The sequence below is a fragment of the Jaculus jaculus genome, chromosome 5 (assembly GCF_020740685.1).
Source record: "Jaculus jaculus isolate mJacJac1 chromosome 5, mJacJac1.mat.Y.cur, whole genome shotgun sequence".
Lineage (NCBI taxonomy): Eukaryota > Metazoa > Chordata > Mammalia > Rodentia > Dipodidae > Jaculus > Jaculus jaculus.
This window is the reverse complement of record NC_059106.1, coordinates 99,910,163-99,921,665: the sequence shown is the minus strand read 5'-3', so window position 1 is coordinate 99,921,665 and position 11,503 is coordinate 99,910,163.

The window sequence follows — 11,503 nt, the reverse complement described above, 5'->3', positions numbered from 1 at the left end:
TTAATGTATAGAATCTTATCATCTGCAAATAAAGATAATTTGATGCCTTCCTTCCTGATTTATATCCCTGTTCTGTGTGTCTCTTGTCTTATTGCTATAGCTAGGACATATAGTATTATATTAAATAAAAGCAGGGACAGTGGATACCCTTGTCTTGTTCTGGATTTTAATGGAAAAGCTTCAAGTTTCTATCCATTTAGTATTATATTGGCTATAGGTTTGTCATAAATAACCTTTATTATGTTGAGATATGTTCCTTCTAATCCCAGTTTCTGTAGGACTTTTACCTAGAAGCGATGTTGGATTTTATCAAATTCCTTTTCTGCATCTATTGAGATGATCATATGATTTTTTTTCCTTCAGTCTATTTAGATAGATTACATTTATCAATCTGTGTATGCTGAACCATCCCTGCATCTCTGATATAAACCCTACCTGGTTGAGGTGGATGATCTTTTTGATATATGTTTGTATTCTGTTTGCCAATATTTTGTTGAGAATTTCTGCATTTATGTTCATGAGAGAGATTGGTCTATTTCTTTTTTTGTTCTTTGTCTGGTTTTGGTATCAGGGTGTTGCAGGCTTCATAGAAAGAGTTTGGTAGGATTCCTTCCTTTTCTATTTTATGAAAAAGTTTGAGAAACATTGGCGTTAGTTCTTCCATGAAGGTCTGGTAAAATTCACCAGTGAATCCATCTGGGCCTGGACTTTTTTTTTTTTTGAAGGTTTTTTTTAGTTTTTTATTTATTTGAGAGAGGCAGAAAGAGAGAAAGAAGCAGACATATATATAGAGAGAATGGGTGCACCAGGGCCTCCAGCCACTGCAAATGAATTCCAGACGCATGTGCCCCCTGTGAAACTGGCTCATGTGGGTCCTAGGGAATCAAACCAGTTGGGAGAATTTTTTTTTATAACTGCTTAGATCTCTGTACTTGTTTTAGATCTATTTAAATGGTTTATCTGATCTTGATTTGATTCAGTAGGTCATATAAATTAAGAAATCATACATTTATTTTAGATTTTCAAACTTAGTGGAGTATGTATTCTTAAACTATGTCCTTATGGCTGGACGTGGTGGCACACACCTTTAATCCCAGCACTCAGGAAACAAAGGTAGGAGGATTGCCATGAGATCAAGGCCACCCTGAGACTCCATAGTGAATTCCAGGTCAGCTTGGGTTAGAGTAAGACCCTACCTCGAAAAACCAAAAAAAAAAAAAAAAAAAAAAAAAAGAACTCAGGAGGCAGAGGTAAGTTGATCTTCATGAATTTGAGGCCACCCTGAGACTACATAGTGAATTCCAGGTCAGCCTGAGCTAGGTGAAACCCTGTCTCGAAAAACCGAAAAAAAAAAAAAAAAAAAAAAGTCCTTATGATTCCCTGAATTTCGTTGTTATCTGTTGTAATGGTGCCTTTTTCATTTTTAATTTTATTAATTTGTATCTCTTCTCTCTTTCTTTTGGTGATATTTGCTAAGGGTTTATCAATCTTGTTTATCCTTTCAAAGAACCAACTCTTTGCTTTCTTAATTCTTTGTATTTTGGTGGGGTGTTTCTATTTTGTTTATTTGTGCCCTAATCTTTATTCTTCCCTCCTGTCTACTTATTTTTGGTTTGCCTTGTTCTTCTTTTTCCAAAACCTTAAGGTAAAGCATTAAGTTGTTTACTTGCAACTTTTTAATTTCTTTTTTTTTATTAACTAGTTTTGTACTCAGGAATACAGTTAAGTTGGTACCATTGTTAGGCTTATCCTTGTCCTACTCCCTCCCCCTGACCCTTCCTTGTTGAGGTATATGGGTCATGCATTGTGGAGTTAGCCCACAGTTATGGGTAGGAGAAATGTCTCTGCATATCATGACCCAACATGTGGCTCTGACATTCTTTCTGCCCCCTCTTCTGCAAAATTTCCCTGAGCCATGTTGGGTTCATTTTTTGTCAGCTTCAGTGATGAGGTGTTGGGATCCTCTGTGTCTCTGCATATCTGATTTTGTAGAAGTTGATTGTTCTCTGTGTTGATCAACCTTCACCCTTGTGCTGGTACCTGGTTCACCAAGAAAACAGCACCCTTGCTTGTTTCACCATTTTTTTTCTTAGTTTCAGCTGGGGACGTTTTGAGGTATGATGGGGTGGGTCTCTCCTTAGGATCTGCATCCATCTGAAAAATAGAAGCAGATTCTCCAACAGAGAGTAAAGGTAGCACCAGACAAATGGGATAACACTTATTATTTTTTTTTTATAGAGAATTTAATAGGTATAGGCCCTCTTGTAGCCACGATTGATGGTAGCTTGATAATGGAGAGTGGGCTCATGTTTGGATATGGTTCTGACTTGTTTCCCAGCTCCAGCTATGGGTCCTGTTTCAATGAGTGGATCAGTTAGCCAAATCAAGAGCAGATGGTTTCCTACCATGGCTGTGCACCACCATTGCACTTGTGTGAGCATCACAACAGGTTATTGGTTGCTAAATAGGTTAGACCATGAGTTGTTCGGACAGATATTGGTCATTTTCCCCCAGTAGCCCATGTAGCAATTTCTGGCACTGGACACGCTGACTGTCTGAGGACTGACTCTCTTCCAACTTCCAGCCATGTCACTCCATTTTATGTGTCAACCATATATGGTGTCTTCAGCAGGAGGGTCTTACCACTAACCTTTGTTGGATCATCAAGTACTCTGACAGAAATCTATCTTTCTTTTAGGAAACCTGGTAGGTCTCTTTAATCATAATCTCATTGTGGATGATAGCTACCTGCTGGTACTGAGAGTTACAGGTCAGTGCCCACTAAGAGAAGGAAGAAAAAGATAACTACTATAAAAGAGTTAGAGAGAAGAGAGAAAAAGAGAGAGAGAGAGGCCGTAAAAGATTAAGGTCAGTATTCATCATACCTTCTGTAGGGTCTTGTGGCTCAGGTGTTCCCTCTAAGGGCCTGGTGAAGGTTCAACCATTTGGTCTGCCTTTTTGGGTGTATAGAATTTTATGGTACCATTGCCTTTTGGGTCTAGATTTATGTCTCCCATCCCCTCCCTTACCTTCCCCTTCCTCCCCACTCATGCTATTGTCTAGTCCTCCAGATGGGTATGTTGGCATCTTGGGTAGATTCAGGTTAGGTGCTGTAGATGAGTGAGACTATGTGGCGATTTTTTTTTTTTTTTTCTGTGATTGGGTAAGTTCGCTGAGAATGATCTGTTCCACGTTCAACCATTTTTCTTCAAATTTCATTGTGTCATTTTTTTCTTACTGCTGTGTACAATTCCATTGTGTAGATATACCACATCTTAGTTATCCATTCTTCTAGTGATGGACATCTGGGTTGATTCCAGATCTTAGCTATGATGAATTGAGCCTCTATACACATGGTTGAACAAATCTCTCTGGGTTGAGGTTTAAAGATTTTAGGGTACATGCCCAGTAAGGGAATAACTGGGTCTGTTTGTAAGTCTATAGCCAGCTTTTTCAGGAGTCTCCATATTGCTTTCCAAATCTTACATTCCCACCAAGAGTGGATGAGGGTTCCTATTTCTCCACATCATCACCAGCATTTATTTTTCATTTGATTTTGTGATGTTTGCTATCCTTACTGGGTAAAGGTGGAATCTCATAGTTGTTTTTTTTTTTAATTTTCATTTCCCTGATGATTAGGGATGATGAACATTTCTTAAGTGTATATTTGTCATTGGTATTTCTTCCTCTGTGAACTGCCTGTCCAGCTCTTTGCCCCATTTTGTGAGTGGGTTTTTTGACTTTTTATTGTTTAGGTGTCGAGTTTTTTGTAAATTCTAGAGATTAGGCCTCTGTCAGTTGGATAATCAGAAAATATTTTCCCCCATTCTGTGGGTAATGTATTGGCTTTGCTTATTGTATGCCTGTCTGTAAAGAAACTCTTCAACTTCATGTGATCCCCTTGGCTGACTGACTGTTTAAGATCATGTGCTACTGGGGTTTTATTCAGGAAATGTTTTTCTATTCCTTTATCATCAAAGTTCCTCCTACGTTTTCTTCCAGTAGTTTCCAAGTATCTGGACATATATTGAGGTCTTTGATCCATTTGGAATTGAGTGCTGTGCATGGTGAGATGTATAGATCAAGTTTTAATTTCCTGCATATGGTTATCCAGTTTGTCCAGCACCATTTGTTGAAGATGCTGTCTTTTTTCCAGTATATATTTTTAGGGCCTTTGTTAAATATCAAGTAGCTGTAGTTGCTCAACCCGGAGTCTGGGTCCTCAAGTCTATTCCTGTTTTCATGCAGTACAATGCTGTTTTTATTACTATGGCTTTCTAAGATGGCTTTAGATCATGTATGGTGATGCCTCCAGAGGTATTTCTTTTGATGAGGATATGCTTGGATATGTGAGGCCTTCTGCCTTTCCATCTGAAATTTGAGAACATTTTTTTTCTATCTCTGTGAAGAACAATGTTGGGATTTTTGTAATTGGAATTGCATTAAATCTGTACATTGCCTTTGGTAGGATTGTCATCTTCACAATGTTAATTCTGCCCATGCAGGAGCATGAGAAATCTTTCCATTTTCTCAAGACCTCCTCAATTTCTTTTTCTTTTTTTTAAAATTGTTATTAACATTTTCCATAATTATAAAAAAATCCCATGGTAATTCGTTCCCTCCCCACCCCCATACTTTCCCCTTTGAAATTCCATTCTCCATCATATTACCTCCCATTACAATCATTGTACTAACATATATACAGTATCAACCAATTAAGTATCCTCCTCCCTTCTTTCTCTTCCCTTTATGTCTCCTTTTTAACTTCCTGGCCTCTGTTACCAAGTATTTTCCTTCTCATGCAGAAGCCCAATCATCTGTAGCTAGGATCCACATATGAGAGAGAACATGTGGCACTTGGCTTTCGGGACCTGGGTTACCTCACTTAGTATAATCCTTTCCAGATCCATCCATTTTTCTGCAAATTTCATAACTTCATTTTTCTTTACTGCTATGTAGAACTCCATTGTATAAATGTGCAGCATCTTCATTATCCACTCATCTGTTGAGGGACATAAGGCTGGTCCCATTTCCCAGCTATTATAAATTGAGCAGCAATAAACATGGTTGAGCATGTACTTCTAAGGAAATAGGATGATTCCTTCAGATATATGCCTACGAGTGCATTGCTGGGTCATATGGTAGATCAATCTTTAGCTGTTTTAGGAACCTCCACACTGAGTTCCACAATGGCTGGACCACATTGCATTCCCACCAGCAGTGTAGAAGGGTTCCTCCTTTTCCACATCCCTGTCAACATGTATGATCATTTGTTTTCATGATGGTTGCCAATCTGACAGGAGTGAGATGGAATCTCAATGTAGTTATAATCTGCATTTCGCTGAGGACGAGTGACGTTGAACATTTTTTTTTTTAAATTTTTTATTTATTTAGTTGAGAGCGACAGACACAGAGAGAAAGACAGATAGAGGGAGAGAGAGAATGGGCGCGCCAGGGCTTCCAGCCTCTGCAAACGAACTCCAGACGCGTGCGCCCCCTTGTGCATCTGGCTAACGTGGGACCTGGGGAACCGAGCCTCGAACCGGGGTCCTTAGGCTTCACAGGCAAGCGCTTAACCACTAAGCCATCTCTCCAGCCCAACTTTTTGAGTTCTTTGTGTATCCTAGATATTAATCCTCAATCAGATATATAGCTGGCGAAGATTTTTTCCCATTCTGTAGGTTGCCTCTTTGCTTTGTTCACTGTGTCCTTTGCAGTGCAAAATCTTTGCAATTTCATGAGGTCCCAGTGATTAATCTGTGGTTTTATTGCCTGAGCAATTGGGGTTGTAGTCAGAAAGTCTTTGCCAAGACCAATATGTTGAAGGGTTTCCCCTACTTTTTCCTATAGCAGATTCAGAATTTCAGGTCTGATGTTAAGGTCTTTAATCCATTTGGACTTAATTCTTGGGCATGGCGAGAGAGAAGAATCTATTTTCATCCATCTGCAGATATATATCCAATTTTCAAAACACCATTTGATGAAGAGGCTGTCTCTTCCCCAATGAGTATTTTTGGCATTTTTATTGAATATCAGGTGTCTATAGCTACTTGGCTTACATCTGGGTCCTCTATTCTGACCCACTGATCTACATGACTGTTTTGGTGCCAGTACCATGCTGTTTTTGTTACTATGGCTCTGTAGTATAGGTTAAAATCAGGTATGGTGATACCATCAGCCTCATTTCTGTTGACAGTATTATTTTAGATATTCAAGGTTTTTTGTGATTCCAAATGAATTTTTGGATTGTTTTTTCTATTTCCATGAAGAAAGCCTTTGGAATTTTGATAGGGATTGCATTAACTGTGTAGATTGCTTTAGGTAAGATTGCCATTTTCACAATATTGATATTTCCAATCCAGGAACAAGGGATGTTTCTCCACTTTCTAGTGTCTTCTGCAATTTCTCGCTTGAGTGTTTTAATGTTCTCATTGTAGAGATTCTTTACTTCCTTGGTTAGGTTTATTCCAAGGTACTTTTTTTTTTGATGCAATTGTAAATGGGAGTGATTCTCTGATTTCATCCTCTGTGTGTTTGCTGTTAGCATACATGAAGGCTACTGATTTCTGTATATTTATTTTGTATCCTGCTACATGGCTGCAGGTTTGGATCAGCTCTAACAGTTTACTAGTAGAGTCTTTAGGGTCCTTTATATATAGAATCATGTCATCTGCAAATAATGATAACTTGATCTCTTCCTTTCCAATTTGTATCCCTTTTATGTGTGTCTCTTGCCTTATTGCTATGGCTGAGACGTCCAAAACTATATTAAATAAAAGTGGGGACAGTGGACACCCTTGTCTTGTTCGTGAATTTAGTGGAAAAACTACCAGTTTTTCCCCATTTAGTAATATGTTGGCTGTAGGCTTGACATAAATAGGCTTTATTATATTGAGATATGTTCCTTCTATTCCCAGACTCTGTAGGACTTTTATCATGAAGGGATGTTGGATTTTGTAAAATGCTTTCTCTGCACCTAATGAGATGATCATGTGATTTTTGTCCTTCAACCCATTTACATAATGTATTACATTTATAGATTTGTGTCTATTGAACCATCCCTGCATCTCTAGGAAAAAGCCTACTTGGTCAGGGTGAATGATCTTCTTGGTATACTCTTGTATTCTGGTTGCCAATATTTTGTTGAGAATTTTTACATCTATGTTTATGAGGGACAGTGGTCTGTAATTTTCTTTTTTTGTTCTATCTTTGCCTGGTTTTGGTATCAGGGTGATGCTGGCCTCATAGAAGGAGTTTGGTAGAATTCCTGCCTTTTCTATTTCCTGAAAAAGCTTAAGAAGCAATGGTGTTAGCTCTTCCTTAAAGGTCTGGTAAAATTCAGTAGTGAATCCATCTGGGCCTGGGCTTTTTTTAGTTGGGAGATTGTTGATGACTGTTTGGATCTCCATGTTTGTTATAGGTCTATTTTAGTGATTAGTCTCATTTTGATTTAATTAGGTAGGTCATATAAATCAAGGAAATCATCCACTTCTTTCAGATTTTCATATTTTGTGGAGTATATGCTTTTCTAGTAGGTCCCTATGATTTTTAGAATTTCTCTGGAATCTGTTGTGATGTTACCTTGTTCATCTCTGATTTTATTAATTTGTGTCTCTTCTCTCTTTCTTTTGCTCTGATTTGCTAAGGGTTTATCAATCTTGTTTATCCTTTCAAAGAACCAACTCTTTGTTTCATTAATTCTTTGAATTGTTTTTTTTTTCTTTCTATTTCATTAATTTCTGCCCTAATCTTTATTATTTCTTCCCATCTACTGTTTTTTGGTTTGCCTTGTTCTTCCTTTTCCAAGGCTTTAAGGTGAAGCATTAGGTCATTTACTTGCGACCTTTCTAATTTCTTAATATAGGCACTTAAGACTATAAATTTACCTCATAGAACTGCCTTCATTGTGTCCCAGAGATTTTGGTATGTTGTATTCTCATTATCGTTTGACTATAAATTTTTTGATTTTCTTCTTGATTTCTTCATTGGCCCATTCATTATTTAGTAGTGTATTGTTTAGTTTCCATGATTTTGTGTATGCTCTATAGCCTTTCTTGCTACTGATTTGTAGTTTAATTCCATGTGGCCAGATAGAATGCAAGGAATTATTTCAATTTTCCCGAATTTGTTAAGATTTGCTTTGTGTCCTAATATATTGTCTATTTTAGCGAATGTTCCACATGCTGCTGAAAAGAATGTATATTCTGCAGCCTTTGGATGAAATGTCCTGTATATATCTGTTAGGTCCATTCCTCCTATGATCTAATTTAGTCCAGATGCCTCTCTGTTTATTTTTTCCCGGGATGACCTGTCAATTGATGAGAGTGGGATGTTAGAGTCACCCAGCACCACTGTGTTTGGTGTTATCTGTGACCTTAGTTCTAATAGTGTTTGTTTGATAAATTTGGTGGCTCCCATGTTAGATGCATATATGCTTAGGATTGTAATGTCATCCTGTTGGAGTGTGTCTTTAATCAATATAAAGTGACCTTCTTTATCTTTCTTGACTAATGTTGTACTGAAGTCTACCTTGTCAGATATTAGGATAGCAACCCCTGCTTGTTTTCTAGGCCCATTTGCATGAAACACCTTTTTCCAACCTTTCACCTTAAGATAATGTCCATCCTTTGTAGAAAGGTGAGTTTCTTGGAGACAACAAATTGTAGGGTCCTGCTTTTTAACTCAGATTGCAAACCTATGTCTTTTGGTTGTGGCATTGAGGCCATTGATATTAAGAGATATTATTGAAAGGTGTGTATTTATGTTTCCCTTTTTTTGTGTGTGGTTCTGGTTCTACCTTTGCTCTCTTGTGTTACCTAGTATTTGAGTATTGCTTGTTTTTTCCAGGTTCCTTATATGTGTGCTTTCCCTTTTCTTCGTCATGGAGGATTCTATCAAGTATTTTCTGTAGAGTTGGTTTTGTCTTCAAATACTCCTTTAACCTGCTTTTGTCATGGAATGTCCTTATTTCTCTGTCCATTTGAATGGATAGCTTTGCAGTATAAAGTAACCTTGGTTGTCAGTTGTTATCTTTCAGAACTTGGAATATATCACTCCAAGCCCTTCTGGCTTTTAAAGTTTGTGTTGAATAATCCTGATGGGCTTGCCTTTGTAGGGAACTTGATTTTTCTCTCTAACTGCTTTCAATATTTTTTCTTTGGTGTGTGTGTTTGGAAGTTTGATTATAATATGGCTAGGAGAGGTTCTTTCCAGGTTTTGTCTGGCTGGGGTTCTAAATGCTTCCTGTATCTGCATTGGCACCTCTTTCCCAGTTTGGGGGAAGTTTTCTTCTATGATTTTGTTGAAGATGCCTCCTATGCCTTTGGAGTGGAATTCTTCTCCTTCAACTATGCCCTGAATTCTTATATTGGATCTTCTCATAGTGTCCTGAAGATCTTGAAATTCCCACTCATACTTTTCTATAAGTTTGTCTTTCTCTTTGTTGGCCTGTTTAGATCTGACACCTGGTCTTCTAGCTTAGATATTCTATCCTCTCCTTCATCCATCCTTCTGGTGAGATTTTCTACAGAGTTTTTTTATTTCATTAACTGTGTTCTTCATTGCTAGTAATTCTGACTGGTTTTTCTTTATTATTTCTATTTCCTTATTTATGTCTTGTATTGCCTTCTTTATTTCATGAAATTGGTGTCCTGCATCTTCTTTGATTCCTTTGATTTCCTGTTTGATTTCTACTTTGATTCTTTTGATTTGTTCTTTGACCTCTTTGAACATATTTTTAATCATTCTTTTGAACTCTTTCTCAGGCATTTCCTCTAACTTGTTCTCACTGGAGGACATTTCTGATGTATTAATACTTTTAGGTGGATTTATATCATCTTGCTTTTTTTAGTGTTTCTTGTGTTATAATGTATATAGTTTTGCATCTTGGATTAAGTTAATGCTTGGATTTTCTAGCTAGCTGGGTATTCATAGCTGTATCAATTTATTTGATTTTATATATTTTCAGGGTAGGAACTTAAAGTGTTAGGTGTGTCTCTTAAGACTCTCAGAGTATCTACAAAGGTGCTCCTAGGGGTTGAGTGTCCCTGCTATGGGAGAATTCAAGTAGGCTGAGTGGAATAAAATACAGGTAGATTCTAAAATTTAACTAAACACTGTACCCATTCAATCAATAACAGCCCAAGTATGTATGCAAGAGTAGTTATTATAACGACCAGATCCTCTATCAACAAAGAGGTTAAGATTTCTGGTCTGTTGAGGGATCCAAGTCAGCTTGTGACCAAGTGAGACCCTTCGCTGGTGCAATCCCAGTTACCTTGGATGATTTTGGTCTCAATCAATTTGCTGCCTGGGTCGTCGGGCTGCTCCTCTGATTTCTGGAGCTGGGCACTGGCTTTTCCTGTGGGGCATACCGAGGCTGGCAAGTGTGGCCCTGTAGAACATCACTCCTGCTGCTGGAACTGCTGCTACTAAAGCTGCCGCTGCTGGGTCTGTAGCCGCTGCTGCTGAAGCTGCTGCTGCTGGGCCCACCGCTGCTGCTGCCTCTGCTGCTGCTGTAGCTGCCACTGCTGGAGCTACCACTGCTGCTGAAGCTGCTGCTGCTGTGGGATCTGCTGCTGCTGCCGCTCCTGGGTCTGCTGCTGCTGGGTTTGCCGCTGCTGTCACTCCTGGTCTGCTGCTGCTGGGGCCGCTGTTACTGGTGCCGGAGGCGCTGATGTTGCTGCCAAACTCTGCTCCTGCTTGGGTCCCGCTGTCGGCTCAAGTTGGCGTGCCGGGTCCCAGGACTGCTGCTCTGTTCACTGGAGCTGGGATCACGCAGTGGGGGAGGGAAGGTAGCTGCAGCTGCTCCATATTCTCTCGCCGTTCCACGTGTTCTTCTACCTCGTGTTCTGCTCCTCCGTTGCTCACTGCCACTCTCCCTTCACGTTTCCTGAGTTGCGGAGAGTGCCGGTGTGAGTGGAAGCTCCCGCACCTGGCTTTTCCTGTGGCTTGAGCTGAGCCTGGCTGCTTTCTGGTGCGCCGTCGCCACCGCCATGGTTGGAAGAGCTGCTGGGGCTGCTTTTGCCGGCCTGTGCGGGCTCTGGATGCTCTGGATCTCTTCTACTTCTCTGCTGCTGCTTCAGTTTCCTATACACCTCACTTTTTAGTAAAAGTATATATTTTGCTGAGTTTTTTTGGTCTTTTTGCCCCCCTAGGCTTCTTTGGCATGGTACCTATGCCGCCATCTTAACTGGAAGAACCTCCTCTATTTTTTTTTTTTTGAATGTTTTTATTGTATAGATCTTTTACTTCTTTGATTAACATTATTCAAGGATATATTTTTGCTGTTGTTGCTATTGAAAATGGGACCATATCCCTTATTTCTTTCTCTGTATCTTTGTCATTTGCATATAAAAAGGCTACTGATTTTTGTGCATTGATTTTGTTTTCTGCTACTTTGCTATAGGAGTTAATCACCTTCAGGAGTTTTAGTATAGAGTGTCTTGGGCCTCTTACATATACAATCATGCCATCAGCAAATAGAGCTAACTTAACTTCTTCC